The 23,362-nt window shown below is 44.2% G+C and overlaps 1 protein-coding gene across 6 annotated transcripts in view; it reads right to left on the bottom strand.

Moving 5' to 3' along the window:
- ARHGAP24 (Rho GTPase activating protein 24) overlaps positions 1-23,362 on the bottom strand; it is a 184,413-nt gene that overhangs the window by 60,039 nt on the left and 101,012 nt on the right. Inside the window, exon 1 of one of the 6 annotated variants that reach the window (XM_030948387.1) lies at positions 11,327-11,487. The exons of 3 other annotated variants lie outside the window; for them this stretch is intronic. The gene's annotated coding sequence lies outside the window, so the exon portion shown is untranslated. Of the gene's footprint in view, positions 1-872; positions 1,051-11,030; positions 11,296-11,326; positions 11,488-23,362 lie in introns of those variants that run through there. 2 more of the 6 variants (XM_030948386.1, XM_030948388.1) reach the window with 2 other exon arrangements.

Below are 23,362 nucleotides of genomic sequence, written 5' to 3'. Positions count from 1 at the left end.
AGGCTTATGTTAAAAAAGCAGTCATGTTTGTGAAGTCTCTGACAAAAAGAAGCTAGTATTTTGTTTGAAGTATGAGAATTACATTAATTTTCCTGTTTGCTGACAACTTTTCAAACTACCACAATTCTATGCACCTGTGATCTGTAACAGCTAGAGAGCATGGCTGCAGAACAAATTTAACACATTCTTGACTTGTTCTAATTCTGATCTTATTTTGGGGAAGTTGAGAGGCTTTTTCCTTAACTTTGTGATTCATTTTTGATAGGAAAAAAAACCAAAAAACACCCATAAATAATCCTGCCTTGTTTTAGGACTTACTGAAATAATTCTCTCCAAGAAAGAAAAATTGTTTCTATTTCTGCTATCTAAAAAATTGAGACTCCAGAATCAGGCTTCTCTTCTGTCAGGAGCACTGGGAATTAATTCATAGCACATGATGACACATGCACAGGCTCTTCCAGAGCAGACACAGTGGAAATTTCTCATCAGGCAGCACTGCCCTGCCCCTCAGCTGAAGTGCATTATAGCCACAGGTCCCACATGCTCACTCCGAGGAACTGACCAAAGTTGAAATTTCCACAATACAGGTAAGTTTCAGCAGATCCATGCTTTTGGAAAGAGATTCCAGCATATGCTGCAGGGATGTAAACATCTTTATAAGACTACAGATCACAGTGCTGGCAAACCCATTCAAAATGAATACAACAAACAAAATACGACAAACTTCATCTGGTGATATTTATGGCTGGGAGAACTTATAGTATCAATTTTTCAAAAAGACACTTTTCCACCTCATCACAAACACAATGTCCTTCTAAACACTGCTGCTGCTCTTACTTGCCCAGTACAAACCCAAAGTGCACCCAGAGTACCTCTGCTCCTTACTGCTGCTGCTCCTTTCCAGTCCCAACCTCTTTTCCAGTTTTCCAGGACAGTGTGGGTACACTGATTTGTCCCAGCTCAGCCCCACCTTCAGCTACCAACAGCCCGTATCCGTGCAGCTCTCCAGCACTGGCCCAATGTACGTTTTACTCCCATTAGGGCAGCTCAGACTGCTGCCTAAACAGCCCTGGACAAAGATTACGCTGCCACAGCGGTTTCTACGCGGAAGAGCCATTTCTTGTTAATGCCTCTGCTGTCTGCAGCAGCGTGCAGCTGCCTCACACAGCCCCGTGCCCTGGAAAGGGGCAGGGGAGTGGGATGGGGCTGCCTCCCAGGCAGCTGGCTGCCAGCCACGGGAGAGCAGCCTTGCCTTTGGGGTTGCTGTCTGAGGCCTTTTTAAATCCCACTTTACAAATGGCAGCTTTGATTTTTCAGATGTAAAAGTGGCCTGCAAGAGGGGATGGCAAACTACTTAATTCCACAGTGTTATACAGGTTTAGATATACTCGCTTCTTTTATGGCATATGAGAACACAACCACCATCCTCTCTGGATATTAAGTGTCAAGCAATGAATCTAAGGGACTCCTTTCACTTTAGTCATGCAATTCAGATCATAGTGTGGTTTCAGCTGCACTAAGCAGTGACTATTTTCAGTGCCCTGAATATATACAATGCACTCAAAATTAGTCAAAATACTGATCCAATACTTCAATGAGCTGGTAGCTGCAGAAGTAGATGAAATAGGTAGAAAACCCACAGGGGCACGTAACAGAAGGGATAGACAGCATGGCAATGGTTTTGTTATCATAACACTGAGGTCAATCCTACAGATTACAGAAAAAGAACATGCCTGTCATCTGGTTTTGCAATGCTTGGATCTCAGTGCTGAAAATGCTCAGGTACCTACCACCATTAGGGTGTTATTCAGTAAATTACATTTTCTACACTAAAGCTACATTTTTATCCTCAAGCCTGTAAGTTCTCCCCAAACTGGAAGCTAACAAAGCACTACAGAAAATTTTAAACAGTGACATCTCAGTATTTCCTCTTCCAGATCCAATAATTAATCAGCTATGCAGTCCTGCATCTTACCTCCTTATGGCCAAGAAGCCCTTCCTGATCCAGACTGTCTTTGGCTGTTAAATGATGGCTTTAGCCATATCAGTCACAGAAAAAAGGAAAAAAGGAATTATCCTTATATAGGTACTCCACCACTGGGAATACTACTCTGAAGACAGGCCATCAAAAATAAAGGTCAGGTCCCCTCTGTCCTGACCCTGGTTCCTGGCTCTTCAAGTGAACACTCTCTCACTAGTTCATAATAAGATGCAAGAGAAACTTTGGTTCCATCTGCAACGCAGCAGACACAACGCAGGCAGACTACAGGAAAAAGGGATAAGCAGCAGGAGGGTTTGTGAAACTTTCCCACCCCAAAAAACCCTGATCTTTTCCAAGCTGGAAGAGTTCTCACACTAAGGTCCCCTGCATGTATTACCCACTTCTTGCTGTCACAATAAAGGAAATTTCAAACTTTCTGGTAGTTTAAAAATATACCTGGAATTGGCTGACGAGCACTAAGGCATTTAGCTTGCTAGCAGTGATTTCCTACAGGCCTGACACCCAGCAGAGGCATGGCCAGGTGTGAGGCCATAGCTCCCAATGCTTGGCTGCAGCAGGGCTCATTTGGGATTGCTGCATCATAGCTACAGATGCACAGTGTTAGAGCAAGCACCAAGTCACTTCTGCTGGGTAAGTTCCATTTCAACAACCAAATCACTCTCACATTCCAAATTTAACAGCAATAACCACAGGACATAAGGCAGAGTGTCCTTAATGCAAAATCACCACACCAATTTCTTATACAGAACGACACCTACCAAAGCTATGTCCTGTGAAACAATGGGATGAAAGTTTCACTGTGCAGTCTCTTCCCATGCCATAGGTGACACACTCCCCACTCCAGCCTCCTTCAGTTCAGCTGGCTGACTGGGATGGTTTGTTGCTAATAAACTACTTCCCAGTATTTACACAGCAGATTGTGGGCCTGCCTCTCTTCATTGTGTCCCTACTTTCCTGTGGGTTTAAATGAGTGCCACCAGCACCTGCACTTGTTTTAGATTGTTTTAAGTCACCCCCTGACCTATCACAATTCTTCACTATCAGCCAGAATTATCAGTTGGTAATTCTGTTAAAGTCTCTAGGCAAGAATTCCAAACAATTCTTAGTGATAACTGCTGTTTCAACAACTATCCTGTGCCAGCACAGTTCAAGGCCACAGGAATCTCTAGTGGCTCCAGCCTTCCCTGCTTTAAGGAGGCTTTCTTGGGGCAAAGCAGCTCCACTCTCACGACAGCAACATGCTTTTATCTGTTGAGCTGAAATAAAAATGAGTTGTGTCCAAGCCTTTCTTTCTAGTGTCCTTGTCGAAAATAGATGGTTTATTTTCTAAGAAAAAATATGCGAGCTGCAAATGTCAAAGCAATAATAATGTAGAGTTAACTCTTCATTGTTTCTCATTTCACCTAAATTAGCTCATCCAATTTGTTATTGCATGACTGCATTTACTATAACATCTATTTAACATGTGCTGGGTAAAAGAAAGTGCCAAGGGCTTCAAGGAAACAAAGGTTTTGCCTTCTTTGTCCCAGCTGCTCCTGGCTTCTTTGCAACTTTCACAGTCAAGAGCCTGCTTTGTACAAAGCCAGTAAGTAGTGCTTCAGCTCCCAGTGAAGTGTTTCAGAGCATCAGCAGCAAGGACTGTCTTCCCCTGGCACTTCTGCACTGCCACTCCGACATTGGTTCCAGCACTTTATTCCCTTTCCTCTCAACAACACAGCAGCTTGTGCTGTCTCCTCTTGCCTCTGCATTCAGGATGTTCAAATGCAGAATAAAGCCTCAAAGTCCTTCCAACCTTGTCATTGGAGCCATTCTGCTTTCAGGAAAAATAAACCACCAGGTACTCAAGGGTAAAAAAGAACTTCCACGTGGTGTAGAGCACGGTTGAAGGGACAGACACAGCTTTTTCACACAGCTGTGAAAGGACAATGATGCCTTGTTAAGCTTCCTTCCTTGGTGGTCCTTAAAGCCAGGCATCACATTTATATTGTTATCAGTATATATGGTCATTTCTGCTCAAGGTTCTGCTGCCATTTTTCTGATAAAGTAGTTAACAACAACACAGTGAAAATCTGTTTCCCCTTTAACTCAGGACAGAGTGAAAAACATCTTTTGATCAAAATGGGACTGAAAGTCATCTTAACACTGTACATTCCCTTTTCCCAAAACCTCCAGTGACTGGGCCTGGCACCAGCAGCCTCGAAGAAGGGTCTGTCTGTCCCCGACAGCCCGTTCAGCCTGCTCTCTGTTTTCACCAGGCACAAAAGGTGACAGCCTGACAAGTGCATTAAAACTTTAAGCTATCTGAAGGCAGGCAGGCAGACAGCAACTTTGTGTACAGACCCCCCAGGGGACTCTTCTTTGATTTAGCTTCCTAAAAATAGCTCTTTAGAGGGGATTGAGGCTTTCAGGGCTTGCTTGTTGCTTTTTTAACCAGTTCTGAAAAGGCTCCCTCATCCATAGGCTTTTGTTGCTTTCAGCAACTTACAGGTCAAAAAGCAAAAGATGCACTGACAAAAGAAACCTGACCTACATCTTACCTCACTCTGCTGGGTTACATCGTTCCTATGCATGCTTATGTAAGAAAGAGAAATGGTGCACAACAGAGAGGGTTCAGGAATCACAGCCTCTGCTGCCTCTTCAGTAGCTTTTCACCCAGCATTGGTGAATTCCTTTAAAATTTCTCTACCGTATTTTCCTCCTGCTGCAAAAAGCAATTAAGGGTATTTACTGATCTCACAGGGGAGACACAGTATTTCAGTTAATTATATTTTGTAAAGACTCTAAGAACACTCAGTGAAAGACTTTATAGGAATGTGAAGTGCATCATAAACTCAGAAAATGTACCAGCAGAGACACAAAGGTCATACCTGAAGTGAAGTATGTCAAATAAGTATCCCGCTGTTTAAAGAAAAAAAGCTGTAATTTAAATAACTACAACATGCTGTCCCACCATACCTTAACTGAGATTTTACAGGACACTCATCAGAAACTCAGTAATTTCACGTGCTACTTGGTGAACTGGAAGGAATCTAAATAGATAAACAAGGTGATTTGCATCAGTGAGAACTGTTAGAAACCACTAACTATAAAAGCTGGTTTATTATTTGCTTTAAAAAGACAGAGTGAGGGCCCACACAAGCAGAAACGGGTCTCACTACTACCGATTGCTATCTTTAAGTAAAAGCCTCCTTTCACTTTTGGTGATAAAAAGCAGAAATCAGCTCCTTTCAGTATAGAAGCTGAAAGCTGCCAGTGCTTCGGTTCTTACAGGATTGAAGGACAGGATACCTGAGCTGCAGGGGAGCAAACAGGCAGGCAGGGGCAGGGGGGGTGTGCAAGGGCAGGGGACAGGCTGCTGCTTCTACCACGGCAATCTGCTGGGCTAGCTGCAGATTTTGCCCCCAGGGGATTTCACACTAAAGCAAGATCCCATGCCTCGATTTAACAACGTGCCAGCTGCCAGCCAGACCAGCCAGCATCACAAGTCCAGTCACGGACCAGGGCACATACCTCAGGGGCCCTGATGTAATAATTACACAGCAGTGACTGCACCATTGCACAAGTACCCACTGCTGCCTCGGTATCCTTCTGCTAAGGAGAAGGATTCAAATGCAGCTGGGACCACAACTTGACCACCTTGAGAGAGGGGCTGGCAAGTGAGGATGACTCTCCCAGGAGAGCCTGGGCACTGAACAGTTATACTCCTGCTGGAAAGCTGGCTCACAAAATGCTTTTGACAGTTCACTTAGCTGCCCTTAAGGTTATCAAAAGTGTATGCAATTTGTCATCTTCTCTGCCCCAACCCCTACAGCATTTGTTTCTTTCCCCTAAGAGTCCTCTCTATTCCATGTGTGAACCTCAGGGTGTTAGGTCAGGTTTTGTAAGGCTGGGAAGCGGTACAGGAGTAAGGCTGATGCACATGCACAGCTGCCTTTCCTGTTTTGCCTGATGAACATCACATTGTCCAGGGCATTCAAGTTCTTTATAAAGCAGACAGATCCCACTAGTGGCCTCACATCCTTGTAGGATCAGACAAGCACTGCTTAAGGCAAGAACAACTTTGGTGAAGGATCTTCTTTCTATTGCTCCACTGCTTCCATCAGCTTTTTCTGCTCTTAGGCAGCGTCCCACCCCTCACCTCTCCCAGCCACAAGACATGGCTCTGCAATGTACCAGGGTACCCCTGGGGAAAGGCAAAACGAGATCCGCCTTTCCCAGTCTATCTCCCATCTTTTGGAGGCAGAAAAAGGACAAAGATAAGCCCATGTTTCATTAATCCCCTCAGGATGTCAGTACTGAAATGCACTGGTTGTGGCCCAAGATTCACTCCTGGTGATCACAGTGTGATCTGGGTAAGGTGTGCACCCCGATTTCTGAAGGAAGAACATGTGAGATGCAGCTTCCATAGGCTGCAGAAAAGCAGATGACACTGTGATTCAGCACTCAGGTTGCTTCCTGGCACTATCTCCTCACCATTATCATCCTGTTTCTGAAAAAAAACCCCAAACTTACAGTTTGCTTAAATCTGACCAAGTGACCTTCTATTGCTCTGGCGCCTCCTCCTAATGACTGCAAAACTTCCAACCACAGAATTTCTGATTCACTCATATGTGTCCAAAAATCCTACTTACAGGCTTTTGCCAGTGGCAACCAAGATGAAAAAGCTATTTGTGGAACTGAGAAAGACAAGATGATGGGGAAGAGAGAAATATAACAACCAGAGCATAATCTAATTCCACAAGAATGAATTCTACTTTCAAGCCTCCTCAAATTAAATTTAAATGAAGAAAGTATTTCCTTAGAACACATTTCTCATTTGAAGCAGCCACAAGTCTCCTGATTTTGAGTGCCTAAATAAATATATTGCACACACCACTTTTAATAAGGATAGATTTTTCCATTTTATCTTTGACCATTTATTGCAAGCTCCAATTGTACCACCATCTCTCCCATATTTTAAGTCACTCTGGGGTTATATTTTACACCTTCAACCTATGATTTTATTAGTTTTCCTGTTAGTAGCATGCAGAAACAGAGATGTCCAAAGCCACTAACGCCCCTTTTATACTGAAACAAAGACCCCAATGGCAGGCCATGGTGGGGACATGAACAAATGGAGCCAAAATACACTATCTCTTTCCTCTGGTAACACAGCACCATTAATTGGCTCCCTAACAGGCTGAAGTTTAAAATCCACAGACAAGCATGATGAATTCTTAGTGTTAGAGGAAACATTTTAGAGCTTTGTTCACTAAGTATTGGAAACCTAGTGCTTCCTCATTACAAATCCAACACATTTGCAATGGAGATATCCCAAGGGGAGAATAAAGGAAACCAAATGAAGCCTGAAGCAGACTGCAAACAAGGAAGCTGAAACAACTGCTGGATGTTGTTAGCTCTTCCACACATTTTCAGGAAACACTCTTAGCACATAGACAGCTGAGTATTACCTGTATTTTCCTGCATGAGAATGGTTCAAAGCTGCATTAGGGGACATTTATACTAGACATTAGGAAGCATTTCTTTACTGAGAGGATGGTTAAACACTACAGCAGGCTTCTCAGACACATGGTTGTTGCCCCAAGACTGTTGCATCTGGACAGTGCCCTTAATAACACACTTTAACTTTTGATCAAGTGAAGTGGTCAGGCAATTGGACTGAGTAAGTATTTACAGGTCCTTTCCAAATGAAAAATTCAATTTCTATTCTCTTCTAGCCCATGCCACCTCTAAACACATTATGCTTATTTTTCACAAACATTCTTTGCTGCTACTAGCTGCCCCATTTTTATTTATGGCTAAGTGTAAAATGTCAGTTCAGGTCTTCTTTGACACCTTTCTCACCCAGAGAAACTGGACTTTTTTAGTTTTGTGTACAAGACTCCCTCTTTACCCTGCTGTCAGATGGATTGAAAAGTGCACTGGTCCTGGATCTAGCTGCATACCTGGAAAAGGGGAAGGTTTCAGAGCAGCTCTCATGACAACCTAAATGACCCCAACATGTTCCTGGTCATTTTGAAAGTCTGACACTTCCTTTCATCACTAAATAAAACCCCTGCATTATTCACAAAATCTGTTGCCAAGAGAAGTTTCTAACTGCTCCTCTGCCAGCAGGAATGAATGCTGAGAACTTCCAACTTTTTACATGCATGGTATTAGAACATTTAATAACTATATCTTGGAAGAAGAGGGAGCTGCACTCTATGGATAATGTTCAGATTAAGTACTTCAGTAATCTGCTACCATCTGACATTCACAGACAAAAAGAGTCAATGACTTCATTTAATGATTAAAATGAGTTTGGTTTTGTATCAGACTTGACTTAAGAAGGATGAGCTGGATTCATTAGAAAATTATGTTTAATTTATAAGCCACTTCTACTTGAATTAGCTAACAAAGATCAGGGGAAAAAAATCAAAAATCCCCAGAAAGCTGTTTTAAAACAGATGAGATAATTGTGACTTACTGCACTGCATTCAGAGGACATGAGAATGAATCTGACACCTGCTCATCTTTAGCCATAGCTCAGAAACCAGTATTTCCCTGAATGGACATTTAAATGTCAGTGTCAGTCTGGACTTTACAGTTTGCTTTTGAGCTGCATCACTTGGATTTATGGCCTGCAAGAGATATCAGGTGCAGAGCTTATGTGCAATCCATCACTTCGCAACTGGTACAATAAAGCCAGAAAGATACTTCACCTCCTTCAAATGAGATTTCTGACCTGTCTCAGAACCTGCACAGACAATGAAGTACAAGAGTAACCCCATTTAGGAGGGAGAAGCCCAGAGGCAGCAGCAGAGCACAGGAAGGGAGTTCTATCCATGAGCAGCTCCAGAATCAGGGTGTTACAACACACCCTGCAGGGCCACCTTCTCCTGAGCTCAGGGCATGATGTGTGACCGGCAGCACAGCATCTCACCCACTCACCTCACTAAAAGGCTTAAGGGTGTGAGGAAAAAGAGGGGGTTTATATCCAAATATTGTGTAAACACATACTCACTTCCTAACAGCTCTCAGAAGCATTGCAACTCCCTTCCCCTTACCTCTCATATTCCCGCTACCAAACAGCAACTGAAGTGCTGCTACTTTGAGCTGTCCTCAAGCAGGGTGTGGACAGCACCTGTAGGTAGCTGAGAAGGACTGCAGTATCCCTGAGGTAATGGAGCTTGCCTTTTGAGGTGTCTTTCCAATACAGAGGTACCAGAGTATCAAAATTAGACAATGCAGTTAGTCACACAGATCGTCCCCTGTGCCAGGCTGATTCCAGCCCATGCCAGACACAAACTGCACTGCTCACCTGAAAGGTGTCAGGGTTGCACCGTGCACAAGTATCCCCTATGCAAACACAAACACTACAACGTGCCGGTGAGTAATTCTAGAAGTGGGCTGTGTGGTACCTGCCCTTTAAACACTCAGGATTAACAGGACTAATAGATGGGAAGACACAGCACTGATTAAGAAATATGCAGTCAGCCTTTCCTGCAGTTAGGTAAAATTTGTGCATTTGATCACCATAAGCAAACACAGAACTTTCATCTACACTGACGTGTACAGCATGTCCCAGAGAAGTGCCCTAACACTAAAACATTTGTCGCTGAAGTTTTAATAAAATCTCATCCACCTCTGCTTTTTGCCAGAAGAAAACCCAAATAATTCATCTTAATTACTCTGAAAGTATAAATTCTAAACCGTGCAGACTCAGTTTACTGAATTCAGGCCATGGAGTAAGTGACTTTTCATTCTACTTGCCTTTGTTTTAGTAACTAGCGCTGAAACTGGCAACTAGTGATGAAGACTATTTCTGGAGGATAAAAGTCTGGATTGGCCAGAACCAGTGAGAACAAAACAGGGTATTTGAAATTTTTTTTAGACAAGCATCAAAACATTAACTATTTCATCTCCCATGAGCATAACTGATTATTATCTAATTATATGAACTAATTTAATGCACAAGGAAGCCAGCACATGCTATAGCTACTCTGCTTGCACCATCTGCACTGTTAATATACAGATGCACAGATCTAACAGGAGTACACTAAAACCGCCATCATGGAAGTGCCACTCCACCCGTATTTTCAAATGTACCTTAAGCATAGCTAGGGCAGAGAATGTGACCACAGCAGCAGAGAACAGTTTGGTAATACACATTTCTAGTACATGAAGAAGACTGCTACAAGCAGCTCAGCATGCTGAAAGCCTAGCAGGATCTATGAACACAAAGTTCATGGGAATTCAGCAGTTCCCCTTCCTTGTTTTTTCTACCAAGTAACTCAAGGGAGGCAGCACATCGAGCTATTTTAAGATAATGGTATCATTAAGGGTGAAACACATGTAGTTATTTTAAAACAAAGCAATGCAGCTAAACTGCATCAACGCTCACTCCAAAGCCTGGGTCTGACTCTGAGGCGAGGAATCCACAAGCGCTGCACAGACGAGTTGAACCAAAAGGGTGCAAATGCGAGACAGCAAAGCACTGCCCCGCTCCCCACGGCACTACACACACGCACAACTTTTCCTGCTGAGCCCCGCCGCGTCCCCAGCAGGCCGGGATCCTCGGTCTTAAGGCAGGCTGGCAGAGGCTGTGACACAGCGCTTGGAAGCGGGCAGGAGGCGGGCGGGATGCAGCCGGGACCGGGCGGCCCATCCCGCCGGCAGCGCTGCCGTCCCTGCGGGGCAGGAGCGCCGCGGAGCCGCCCGGCGCTCACCTGGCACCGGCGGCCGGGCCCGGGCAGCCGCGGCCGGCGCGCCCCGCCCGGCCCTGGCGCCCGTCCCGCTCGTGACTCCACCGCCCAGGAATGGCGACCACCGCGCCCAGGAGCAGCCCCTGAGCCCCCGGGACCGCCTGCCCGCGCCCGGCACCGACCTGCGGGGGAGCGCCGCGGCCGAGGCGGGGTCCGGCGGGCCGGGGGCCGCTGGCACTCGGACACGGCCCGGGCACGGCTCCAGCCCCTCCGGCCGCTCGGACCGACCCCCGCCGGCCGCCTCCTCTGCCGGCTGCAGCTCCGGCTCGTTCCCGGCTACTCACCCAGGCACTGCCACGGCGGGGCTTCCAGCAGAGCACGACGCCTTCCGCTCGGGAAACTTATCTCTCTCCCGCTACTGCCATTTGCTAACTTGCCTAAAGATCCTGCAAAATCCCAGAAAAGGCTAGGAAACGAGAGGAGACGACTTAAAAGCTGACGGTCAGGACAGGAATTTATGGAATGAAATCTTTAAGGGCAGGAGCAGATAGAGCCAGCCAGCTAACGCTTTCATGCCCTGACTCTGGCCAGCAGCTTCATTTCGTGGGCAGAGCAAGGCTTAGGAGGCAATTTAAAATACCTGCTCCTGGCGTGTTCCCCCGTGCATCAGCCGGAGTGCCCGGCGTAGCCAGCACGCTGCCGTGCCTCGTCCTTCTGCCTTTTCCAGCAGACCCCTCACGATCACGGTGTCACGGCTCCCCAGGCCTTACAATCAAGCAGTTTGTTGTAAGGGAACTAAAAATAGCACTGAATTTTTCACTGGAGCACTTGCTTGAGTGAAGATAGTGCCAGTCAGCCCATGCATTAGTGAGCCTTACAGACCTCTAATACAGCCCAAATCCTCTTGGAAATACAGCCATTGACTTTTTTCAAAAGATTTTCTTTCTTTTTTTTTTTATTTTTTTGAAAGACAGCACAAACTAAATCTTCTTTCTGACCACTAAAAGACGAACTGAGTGGGGTTGTTTTAAGAATATCCTCGGGAAAGAGTGAGTCACTTAAGCTGCTTTTATGATAAAAGATCCCTGGAGGAAGTATATCTCCTTAGTCTCTGAGCTGTTCAGAGATCTGTGTGTCCTCCTGCAAATCAAAGTTTCACACTGTTGGGGTTGGTGTTGTTTGTTTGTAATAGCATGAGCACCTGCTTCCACTGAGGAGTTAGGTCTAGCATGGGGAAGAGAGAAGGATTTTATGCTGGCCTCACACCAGGGTAAGAAGAACACCTCAAGAAGCTCTCTAACAGAAGCATATGTCCTGCAGGGCATTGAGTAAGGTCTGCAAAAAAGTCTACAAAATGGCCCATAAGGTAAGTTTACGGCACAGGCTGACAAATCCAGAAAAAAAAACTCAGGAGGAATTATTTTTTGCAAAGCTTTTCATTGCTGTGCCCTGAAAAAAAATCACTGACAACAAAAGTTGCAGAAGATGTCATTCAAGACAAAGATGCCAAAGCTGCTGCCAATATCTGAGCCGGGATGGCAGATGCAGATTTGAATGTAAAACTTCCAGTCTGTGGATGCCAGCCTCACACATATTCACACTGTGTCACACAAAGAAATGGGAAGGGGCAGGTGATGGCTGGCTGCAGCCACTTATGGCATTCTAAAAGGCTGCTAAAGCCACAGTGATTCTCCTGGTAGTTGCTCCAGCCATGAAGTGTGCCTGACAACAAGCCAGGATGTCTGAACCACAGCAAGTTAAATCTTATTAAAATACATATATTTCAAAGAAAGATTTTAGGATAGAAGTAAACAATAAAAAGTTGGAGACTTACTGGGAATATCAGAGGAAAGATGCTGGGTTTTGTTTCACTTTTGTATGAAGAAGTTGACTGTCTGTTAATGTAAAGTTGTCTCTCACACTTGTTTCCCCTCATAAGTCTTTGAGCATTCCTTGGATTTTATTTGCTCTGCAGCAGAATTGCAGTATTTTCACCCTTGTGAAAGGGCTGGCAAATTCTTTCTACTCTTTTCTAGTGCTGACCAAACATGCTGGAAGGCATCATATAACATCTATGCAGCAGCAGCAGAGGTAGCCACAAACATAACAGTGTAATGTCCTCATTGCTGCTCCACTCGCCAGCTATTATTTATAGAGAGAAAGAGCATTAACCGAGCACAACGTTCTCACTAATTTTGTCTCACTTCACCATCTGTTACTTCCCATGAGTTGATCCTAATGAGACACTACTTCAGAACACATTTGAGGACCAGCTGCACTCAGTGAAGTCACCGTAGGAGAGAAATATTCCCCTCCTAATACATCATATTCCAATGTTACAAAGCAGCTCCTTCCTTACCAAAATCCATGGGAACACTGCTGTTAATATGAACACATCCCTAAGTCACAGCCTCTTGCAGTCATGTTGATCAAGTATCACACTCAGCATTGTATTTCTGGCTAATTCACTATTCTACCCAGTTGGAAGGGCAATGAGGGAGTTACAGACATCACCCGTCCCCCAGGTCTGAGCAGCCTGCTTTCTGGAGCTGCTTCTCCTCCAGTGAGTTCATGGAATGATCACAGAAATTGGAATCTCCCCAGGAATAACATGTGACCATTACCCCTCACCTTTTCCATGCAACTCCTTGTAAAAAGAAGTCTCCATCTTTCTAGGCACCCTTTAAATACTGGAACATGGTGATATAAGGCCTCCCCTTAAGCCTTCTTTTCTCAGCGCTGAACAAACCCATCTCTCTCAGCCTTTCCTCATATGGCAGCCTTCCCAGTCCTTTGATCATCTTTGTGGCCCTTCTCTGGAACCCCTCCAGCTTGTCTACATATTTTTGTCTTGTGGGGACCAAAACTGAACACAGTATTCCAGGTGTGGCCTGACAAGCAATGAGTAGAACTGGATAATGATCCTTTATCTCTGCTGGTGGGGCTTCCCACCATCCCACTGGATCTCTGCCACAGCAGCACTGTTTGCTCATACTGAGCTTGTTGTCCACCAGGACCCCTTGGGCCCTTTCCACAGAGCTGCTTCCCACCAGGCAGCTCACACACAGCCTGTGCTGCACCCCTGGATGATGTTTTTTCCAAGGTGCAAAACCTTACACTTGACCTTGTTGAGCTTCATAGGGTTCAGGCAGCCCACTCTTCCAGCCTATCCAGGTCTTCCTGCAGGGTGAGTCTCCGTTCTGAAGTGTCCCCTTCCCCACTCAGTTTGGAATCATTGGCAGACCTCCCCAGGGTGCACTTGGTCCCGTCACACTGATCACTTGTGAGGATACTAAACAATTTTGGGCACAATATCCATCCCTTTGGACTCCACGTGTGACAGGCCACCAGCCTGAAGAGGAGCTGTTTACTGGCACCTCCTGGGTGCTTCCTGCCAGCCAGTTCCCCACCCACTGCAAGTACCACTTGTCTAGACCATAATGTGTCTGTTTATCCAGGAGGAGGCTGGAAATATAGAAATCCCTGCAGAAATTCAGGTAAACAACGTCCATCACCTGCCCCACTTGGACTGAGCAGTTCCTTTGCCATAGAAGGTGATCAGCTCTGTCAAGCACAATTTGCCCTTGGTGAATCCATCCTGGCTTTTCCCAATCATCTGCTTCGTGTATCTTGCGATAGCTCCTAGGAGGATTCCTTTGGTAACTTTCCCAGGAACTGATCTATCACTGATGGGCCTGTAATCTCCTGGATCCTCTGTTACGCCTTTCTTGTATATCTGGGTGAGTTTACCCTTCTTGTAGCCTTCTCTGATGTCCCCTGATCTCCGAGATTAGGGAGAGCAGACTCACAATGAAGCCATCCAGCTCTCTCAACACCCTCAAATGGATATTGTCAAGGCCCATTGATCTGTGGGGTCAAGCTCCTGTTCACACACCAGCTCTTCCTCCCCCAACAGTGGTGGGTTTGTGTTTGCACCATTCTGGATTGTTGTTCCCAAAGCCTAGGACCCAGCAGTGCTGGTGAGATGGACGTGAAGAGAGTGTTGAGAACTTTTCAGTGTTGTTGGTGACTAATTCACCTCTCCTGTTTAAAAGCAAGCCAGTGATGCAAGTATTCAACAGTCAGCCACTCTCCAAAGAGTCAGATGTTGGCTGACACCATGCATGGAAAGACGAGTGGAAATTCTGGCCCACAGCTGCCAAGATTTAGAGTTCACTACTGAATTCACAACGAGATTGCTACTGCCAAGGCCCTGCAGACAGCTGAACCACATCATAGCAAGTATGCACCATTTTCCATTTGAATTGCTGAGGTTAAACCTCTCTGTCCTCCTGAGAAAATTCCTTCTGAACATCCACCTAAATCATACGGTGGTGCCATATAGTGCTGGGAGACACTACAAGATCAGTTTGGTTGGAAGCCAACCTGTAAGACTACTGCATATTTTGGTCAAAAGCACATGAGCAAGAACGATGCCCTGGAAAACAGCAGTTGTTTTTTAACTGTTTGAGACAAAATTCCAAGGCTTTGTGCTGTAGGATTCCTTATTACAAATCAGGTTTAGCTTTAATCCTCTCTGTTGCTGTACCTAAGTGAATCAGCTGGGCTTGGGAGCACACTGAAGAAACCCAAGAAAAAGTTGTGCCACAAGCCTGCAGAGTCCCTGGGTCCACTTGCTCTCCCCAGGGCTCAGAGGAGCAGAGTCTGAATGCAAGTTACCACTGCCTAGATAAGTCACTGCTCCCAGTCAAAATCATGCTAGCAATAGCCTCCTACCTTCCCTGTAGTTCATAAAAAAGGCAAAAAAATCTCCTTCTGTTGCCTTTGTTGCCTCCCAATTCTGTTCTCCGTGGCACCAGGGAATATTTCGAGCAGTATTTTGTAAACAGCACGTGTTCCAGTGGCTGGCGCAGCACTGGCCCAGCACCGTGGGGCCGCGTTCCTCACATTTTTGGACACTGGTGGACACCAGGGCTGCCTGGGCAGGGAGCAGCTGTGTGTGTAGGTGGGCAAGGAACAAGGGGAGGGACAGCAAGATGGGAAACGCAGCAACTTTGCAGCCTGCAAATGTCATGGTCCTGACTGCAGCTCCCTGAATCCAGACTGTTCAACAAGTTTTCCTTTTGTGCCAGCTGGCTGAGGTGAGGGAAGCTGTTTTGCCAGACATTTTACTTTCTTCCCAAGTACCATGAGAAGCAATAAATTAAATTTCTTAACTGACGAAACCAACTGCTTACGGATTTCTGCTCTGCCTCTAAGGTTTGGGATCTGCCACTTAAAGTATCCACTTCACATCCCACTCAAAAGATTCTTCCTTATTCCTGGAGAGACTGCAACTTTGCATACTGGGGTAATTTTTAATACTTCATGCGACTTCAGAACAAAATCCTTTCCTTCACAGTGTGTGCTTAAATGGGATTTGAGCCTCTACTTCTCTTCATTTTTAGTACTTTATGGCAGAAACGTTTTCAGAGGTGCCAGCTGGGCTACACCCATGCAAAATGGGAGTAATACCCAGAAATCTGAATTAAGGATCATATGCTAATGTAAATTTAGCTGTTGAGCATATCCCTTGTGTTTTATGATATGTGTTGAACAATATGACCACAAATATATTAAAGAAGGAGGTATGGAGGAAGACAGCTATGCAGTGTAGGTACTTGCAGAACACTACAAGGGGAATCTCTGAAGTACCCATAAATCCCCAACTGCTTAGGGAATTCAGTGTGACAAGAACATTTGGGGTCCTTTGTTAAAGGTGCCTAGAATATGTGAGGATGTCCAGATTTCGATCTGCCCTCCACTTTATCAGCAAGCCTCTGCTGTCAATAAAATAATCTCTGCTGAAAGCAAAGCTGTCAGCTTGTCCCTCAGCATTACTAAAGGCAGCATTACAGCAATAGGCATTACTAGACAGCCCTAGGAGAAGCTGAACTGTCCTTTCAGTTGCTCTGCTGGATAAAATTGCTGTACACATTTCATAGACAGGTGAAAAATCAGTCACGCACACAACCGTAACAGCAAAGAGAACGTTACAATCACAGAAATTATTTCCTCTGTGATACAGACGCAGCATCTGGTTTTGCATATTCCAGCACAAGAATAAATCTTTCAGAGTGCTTTCCTCTATTTCCTTCCAACTTCACTGCAGTCCTAATACAGTTCAGCTGATATGTAAGAAATTAGTCTTTCTCCATATGTTTGTGTATTTGGGCTTGGAATTGGTTATATTCTTGCAGCCCTCTGGGATGCCCAAATAACCCTGAATATCATGCTGAGATCTTCTCATGGAAGCTTCTGTCAGCTGTACCATGCAAAGGGCTCTCAGCTGCACACTATTTAACTTGCCCAATTACATTTTTGGCTGCTGTTCTGCCTTGCAGCTTAGAGAAACCCTCTCCAAGAGCTAGGTCACAAGAAAAAACTGCCAGAATATGCTGTTTTTCAAAGAACCTATTCCTAAGGGGAATGGGAGATAGGAGAAACATTATAGCAGGTCTGGAAGAAAACATCAGAAAAAAAAATTACCATGAAATTGTTATCCATAAGGACAACATATTTTCTATCTTCCCCTTAAATCTGGTTGTTGCATTTGGAATGAACAGGTTCATAAACACAGATGCATCCACAAATTGCCCTACAGATATTAAGTCCCTTTCAGTTTTGATGCTGGAAAAGTATGGTGTTTGTGTGAGGCATCTGTCTGCTTGACATAAGCAAACACCAGCTGTTATTTCCTTGGTTTATGAAAAGAAGGAGTAAATAAAAATTTATTAATTAAACATGGAATTCAGAAAGCTCAGATGTGGATTAAAGACTTATTACACAATCATGTCAACTTTCAGTCAAGGAGAGCACATGGGACCTCTGTATCACAGTGAAATGCTGGCGACAGCAACATCTTGGTTTCAAATCCAGAGAGGAAGTCAAAAAATAAGCAGAGGTTCTGAAGGTGAACATAGTTTTGAGGTTTCACCATGGAAAACAACCCTCCATGTGAGCCAGAAAAGCACATTATTTGCTCTTACATGGCAAACAAAACTTCTCAAACTCTTAGCCTTTGAGAACCAGACAGCACATCCTCTGGGTCTGTTTCCCAGCAATTTTTCCAACAGCTCAGTGACACATGCACCAGGGAGGTACAGATCATCTGCAGCATCAGTTATGAATCCAGCTCTTTAAAGCTGCTCCCTCCTGGGTCATCAGTTCAAACACAGCCCTAGTCTGAGATGATTGAAACTTGCCACAGCCTGACACCTGTAAATCAGCTCCAATGAAATGAGACTGGCTTCACTCCCATGGCTGCTGGAGAAGCATCCTAATAAAAATGACTGTAATCAGTAGCACCTCGGATATCAAGCTCAGTAAAAGAGGCTTTGTCTTTATAGATCATCTGTGGGACCTTCAAAGATCCTACAAAAAAAACCTGACTTACAGCTATAATTTATAAAATATTAATAATACACAAATCACACATATGGATTCCAGCAGTTTTCCTAGGTTACAGCATCAATTCCATGAGAGACCTGTCTCATCCTGTGTAACGTGGGCTCTGTCACGAGATCACTGTTCCTTTCCTTATTTTTATGTTTATTCCAAAGGTCCTGGGAGAGGATAGCAAGGACAGGGCAAGAATTGGCTGTGCATCACCATTTCATAACTCACACACAGAGAGGCACATCAGCTACAACTTGGCAGCTAGGATCAGTATATTATTCCAAAAACACAGACTCAACAGCAAGCTGGAAGGTAAAGATAAGTTTCTGTGCTTTGCACTGCTTTAACTCTGAGAAAGGGTCAAGGGAAAACACAGGAAGAAGGCAGAAATCTTGCTTCTGTCCACAGAGGCTTTTGTGCAGTTCATAAGCTGAGACAAAAGAAGAATAGTGAAAACTCATTTTCCATATCCCACATAGGTAAGTCCTAAAATAATAAATGTCTACTAGGTATAACTGTTGTCTTCCAGGGACCAAGACAAGAGAATAGTTTTTCTTATGATAATAAAATATATTTGAGAAGGCAGTTACATAAACATATTATTCCTCTAGGCTGCACTAAGCAAATAAGTATCTCTATCCCTTTTCACAAACAGCAAAATGAATGTATCATAGAATCATAGAATGGTTTGGAAGGGGCCTTAAAGACCATCTAGTTTCAATTCCCCTGCCATGGGCAGAGACACCTTTCACGAAGCCAGGTAGCTCAGAGTGGTATCCCTCCCCTGGACTTGCTCCTGTGCTGGGGACCAAAGAGCTGAATATGTAATGGGGCAACAGTGAAATATCTAAAACAGATCTGAGAGAGGCGGCTCCAGGAACAGAAATGTAGTGTATTTATTCCCTGTTTGTTGCCACTACTCACTCCATCACTAACAAGGCTAAAAATAAATAACAGATTTGCTTTGCCCAGGGTAGAGGTATCCTCAGCAGATGCTCCCGTTCTGAAGTGAGAGCAGGGTACAGCCATGAGCTTATTTCCAATTTGGCTTGCTCAGCTGCAGTATGGAGTGGGCATCCCTGAGGAATCCTGGAATCTACCACTCCACACAGCCTCCTACCTGAGCAGCCCATTTTTGCTGGCTGTTGGAGCTGAGCTGTCACACTCACTGCACAACTTTTGGCAGCTAATACAAAACCCTTAATTTCTTGGTCAGCCTAGGCTAGAGAAGAAACAAGTCATGAGTATCTTCCAAAGGGCAGGATCAAAACGTGCTGAGAGCAGAGCCCTATCAGAAAACATCTAGGCTTGCTGCCAGCACTTCATGAAGGATCTATATTACACCCAAACAGAGGCTTGGGGATAGATTCACTGCTCCAGTGATATTTATGAGCTTTTTACTTTGACAGGGCTCATTAGAGCATTCCCCCATGCCGTGCTCCCCTGACCTGTGCAGCAGGTTCACTGCAATCCTGATGTCTGTGGAACACAAGATGCAGTTTTGCCTCATCCTCTGGGAAACAAGAACATGATTTCTTAGACTGTAATCACTACCCTTATACCAACCCAGTACAGTTCCATGGTCTTACACTGTTTAGATGACCTTTTCCTATACTTCCTACAATTGCACACTTTTCAAAGGAGATAAAGCACATTTGGTTTTCCCTTTACAAACACATCATCCTTAGGGAGCACTAAGAAATTAAACACCCTGACACATGCTACATCCTAAACGCATCTGTGTCAATTACAAGCGTGTTGGGAACTCTTGAGGAACTAAGCCAAATCAACCCCAGCTCTGTAAAGCAGGACCATTCTCCCCAAGTGAAACACATGTGCACAGAAAATCCACCAGCCTTGGCTCAGGTGTTCTATATGCATCTGTACACTACCACACCAGTAACATCTGGAAGCAGCCAGTACTATTTACTGAAGGATTAATAATCAAAATGTTTCCAACAAGTACAGTTGTAGAGTGGCAACCTTCAGACACAGTGTGACTCACAGGATATGTGATGTCCTGCAAAAATCCTTTAAATAACTTCAAGTGCAGTGAGAGGGCTTCAAAAGGCATACAGGAATTTCTCATTAATACTACAAATACAGCATGTTCCAAACTGCAGATGTGCATGTTCCAAACTATCAGAAACATAAATATCCCATATTTTGTGTATCCTTCTCCGTGTTCCTTGGCTTTATACCTACATCTGGTAGCAGGACTCCTTCGTTTGATGCCCGTATTGATTTCTCTTTAAAGCCTATCCAGACAAAACGTGTACACAGGCATGGTATTACAGCCAGACTAACAGCACTTCCAAATGTCCTTCCCCATAGTAAATGAGCTACAATCTGACATCATCAGGATTTGCAAACACACCTGTCTTAGCTGACATGCTTCCTTCAAACAGTGATTACACAAAAATGGGGATGAAAAACAGTGCAAGTCATGGGCATTTGTCAGGAAGCTTGTTGTCTCTTGGATAAAAGGTGGCTTGACTAGTCAAAGACAACCCTGCATCTTGTACTCCAAAGAAACCAGATAAACAAAAACTAAAGTACAAGTTATAAAGTTTTTCAAGTGTCATTATCATGGAAGAGGGAGAGTCTGAAGCTGTTTTCCTGCACTCTACCCAGACAACTGGATTTTATCCATAGCCTCCTATGCAGTTGTTCAGACATTAAAACCTCTTCAAGTCCCGACAAATCCTTTCCTTTAGGTTCCTGAAACATTGGAGACAGCATCCTGCAGCTAAAAAGGCAGAAAAGCAGCATTTAGCAGCAGTACTTTTAGCATCGGCTCACACGCTGCAGCAGAAAGATTATCTCGCTCAGAGATGAGAGTATTGGCAGACAGGTAAGTGTTTACCTGAACTCCAACAGGTTCATCTGTTCACCAGATATCCAGTTTTGTATAAAGGGAAGCCCAGTTGAAGTAACACAGCAGCCACACACTCCACCTGCTACTTCAGCAGAAACCAGCTGCTGCATGAAAAACTTGGATGAGCACGTTTCAAAAGCTTAAAGAAAATTGATTCTGGATTAAAATTATCAACTGATTTCCCTCTTGGCCTTCCTGGGAATTGAACCTGTCTACACAATTAAGCTGTATAAAGATTTTCTCTGAAGCTGTAAAAGCCTTTTATTTATAACAGCATCTCATCATAATAAACACCCTGCTCCAATCTATTACAAGTTGAAGGGATGACAAATACTACAGTGTAAGCTGAATACACTCAGCACATTAGGCACCTAAAGCGCTGCAAAATTTTACTTATCAATTTCCACCTTAATTAAGAGCAATCTTCTCTTGAACTGACTACTTTGTACGAACCCAGCGACACACTGCCAGCAGGGGATGAATCTATGAATAGCGCGGGGTTTTAAGGCACATCTTAAAAGTTTCTAAATCTGTAACCCATCCTGATTATCTGTTGACTTAAGTTTAGTTATGGTAAGTAAGTAATTTTTATGCTCCTGTTATCTGAAATCTACAGTAGCAGTTGTGGCCAGGACTATGTAGCACCGTGTTAGTAAAACCAGACCTAACTGCAAAACCAAAACTGTAAAACAAAAGTCATGCAGCTCAGAAGTGAGATGCTGCAATACACATCTTGTTACACATACTTAGAGCCTGACACCTTGCCTTAGGGACCCCCAGAGCTCTAGGGTCAGTGTATCTTCCTGAAAATAACTGAGGCAGTGCTGAAATATACCCTGAATCTAAGAAGCTGCAGAGAGAATTGCAAATATAACCCACCCAGATGGCACAATGTTATCAAAGTTTAACATGTCAATCTGCTCATTTAATTAAAGCCTTTTCATCTCCATGGTTAATGGCAGGTCTGTACAGCAGAAATGGCACCAGAACAGATGTTAGCAAATTTGTCAAAGCTGCAGGATGATTGATCTGGCTTTAGTGTCTTTTGGAGGACTACTCTATTTACATTCCTCCTGATCTCTCATGTCAAATCTGGTAAATATTACCTCTCCTTTGGCTGCTCTACAGGAAGGCATAAGCCAAGTTTCTTGGTTAAAGTCATCTGCTTTGGGAAAATATCATATAATTACAGGCCTTTTTTAAGATTTCAGGGGAAAAACCTTTAAATGATGGGAAGCATGCCTTAATTTGAAATAGGCCTCCCTCCATATTTTCTTCTGTCTTATCTTTTCAGGATTCCCTTGACAAATCACAGTTGTGAGTTAAGACAGGAAAAATGTATTTAGAGAACAGCTTGGCCACTCAAGGGAAGTCCTGTATCATAATCCACATCTTGGTGGCATCAAGAGCGTCCAGGGCAAAGTTAAACATGCAGGTGCACAGAAGAGTCTCACCACGCATGCTGGCATCCAAGGAGAGGCACAGCCCATGGGTGATCCACCTGCCCTGTGCAGAGCACATCTGGACACGGGAGGGCAGAGGAGCCAGCAAGCCTTTGCCCCAGGCACTGAACCACGTTAATGAAACTTTGAAATGCTTGCATTACAAAAAGCAATCCAGTTACCACTGAGGGCAAAGTAATTGCCTGCAATGTCAAAGGGAGGGCACAGCTGTTTAAAGCAAATGTGACCCCAGATTCAGTATATAGAGCAGGTCATCTGAATTATGTAAGAAAATAGTACATTTTGATAGGGTAATAGTTTCTTTTCCAGTCAGGAAAGTTATACTTCCAAAGGCTATAATATGCAATGTATCAGAGTGAACAGTCTGATCTCAAAATACTGCTCAAAGAGCCAGAGGCACACAGGAATGCTGCAGGGTCAGCCACACAATGGAGAAGGGCAACGGGTTTTCAAAAGAAACAGCAAGTACTGTCAACAGAGGCAGCATGCAGGAGTACAATCCTCTCCTACCAGAGATCTGCTTCTCTGAACAAAAACCAGTCCAGGCTGAGCAAGCAAGTTTTCTCATTTTTGTGATTCTAAGCAAATGCCCTTTGAATCAAAGATGCTCCAAGATAATGAGAGCAACTACAGTTCGTGAAAGCGATATTAACAGAGATATTCCCTGTCTTCCACAGGAATTGCTCACAGAGCTTTTCAAGCTCAGTTACCATCACTTCAGTTTATCAATATGCAAATTAGAGCAATTAGTCAGTAAGTGGCTCACTTTATTAAGTGCATATTAAAAGATAATCAGAGGTTGAAAAACAACCTGGGTCCATGCTAAGGTGATTCATAAGCTGTAAATATAGTTATGCTTTACAGCACAAGGGCAGGTGCAAAAAGAAGGATCAAAAGGAAAAGGATTTTCAGCACCTTTCAAAGATCAAAACCTGAA

This window comes from Camarhynchus parvulus, chromosome 4 (genome assembly GCF_901933205.1).
Source record: "Camarhynchus parvulus chromosome 4, STF_HiC, whole genome shotgun sequence".
Taxonomy (NCBI): domain Eukaryota; kingdom Metazoa; phylum Chordata; class Aves; order Passeriformes; family Thraupidae; genus Camarhynchus; species Camarhynchus parvulus.
Note: the sequence above shows the minus strand (reverse complement) of the source record. Positions and strands in the feature narration are given on the sequence as shown.